Source organism: Aotus nancymaae, unplaced genomic scaffold, assembly GCF_030222135.1.
Source record: "Aotus nancymaae isolate 86718 unplaced genomic scaffold, 86718_ANA_hifiasm-v0.15.2.pri h1tg000006l, whole genome shotgun sequence".
NCBI lineage: Eukaryota > Metazoa > Chordata > Mammalia > Primates > Aotidae > Aotus > Aotus nancymaae.
In genome coordinates this window covers 50,679,976-50,681,435 of record NW_026988417.1, presented here as the reverse complement: position 1 = coordinate 50,681,435, position 1,460 = coordinate 50,679,976, and positions in this window count along the sequence as shown.

The following is a 1,460-nucleotide window of genomic DNA, read 5'->3' as shown; positions in this document are numbered from 1 at the left end:
ATAAACAAATAAATAGAAAGCAGGAGATGCAATTTTCACCTCTGATAAAATAGACTTCAAAGCAACAAAGGTCAAAAGAGGCAAAGAAGGACATTCCATAATGGCAAAAGGATCAATGTAACAAGAAGAGCTAACGATTCTATAGATCAATGAGACAGAAAATTAACAAGGCCATCCAGGACTTGAACTCAGACCTGGAACAAGTAAACTTAATAAACATTTATAGAACTCTCCACTTAAAATACACAAAACACACATTACCACCTCATACCTATTCCAAAAGAGACTACATAATTGGAAGTAAATCACTCCTCAGTAATTGCATAGCATTTTCATAGGTTTAAGTGAAATATTGGTTGGCTGCTTGTTTGTTATTTTCTTCCCTTATTCCTTCCTGTCTACATCATTAAGTATAATTATTGGTATAAAAGAGGTTTTCAATACCCATTTCTAAAATGCATTCTAGCCTGGGCAAGAAAGCAATACTCCCATTCTCTCTCTCTCTTTCTCTTCCTTTTTCTTCCTCTTCTTCATTCTCTCTCTCTTTCTCTCTCTCTCTCTTTCTTTCTTTCTTCCTTTAAAAAAAAAAAAGATTAAGAAACTGGAAGATAGTTTCCCTCCTGCCTCCATTTCCTCCTTAACTCTTGGTGGTCACTAATCTGTTCTACATTTCTATAATTTTGTCATTTCAAGAATATTATATAAATGGAACTATATAGTATGTAACATTTTGGGATTGGCTTTTTCTACTCAACATAATTTTCTATGGTGAACATCTTTTCATGTATTTAGTGTCATCTATGTATACTTTTCAGTGAAGTGTCTCTTGAAAAGTAGATTAAAATTTTGTTTTGTTTACTATTGAGTTTGGAGATTCTTTATATAGTCTAAATTCCAGTTTTTATTTTTAATGAATTTATGGTTTGCAAATATTTTTTCCTGGTCTGTAGCTTCTTTTTTCATCCTCTTAACAGGATCTTTCATAGAGCAAAAGTTTTTAATTTTGATAAAGTCTGATTTATTAATTTTTTTCCTTCATGGCTCACGCTTTTGGTATTAAGTCTAAAAACTCTTTGAGAGATGCCGATTGTAATACCAAAAGACACAGTCTTGAATGCCATAATCCTAAATGTTGAAATCTCTAAAGATCAAAATCCATAAAATCTAAACCTCTAACATCTAAAATCCCTAAATTTTTGGATCCTGAAAATCACAGTTAGTGCATTTCAGGTTGTCTGCTGGATAGTTACATCATTTTAGTTGCATCATGTTACGCAGAATGACTACTTTGTTATTTGGAAGTTATGGTTTAAGGAGATGCAATTGAGTGCCAAACTGACAAGGGGTGAATTTATGGCCTTAATTTTAGTTGCCAACTTGACTGGACTAAGAATCACCTAGAAATATGGTAAAGGATATTTTGGGTGTGTTTCCAGAGGAGATGAGTGTGTGAGTCTGAG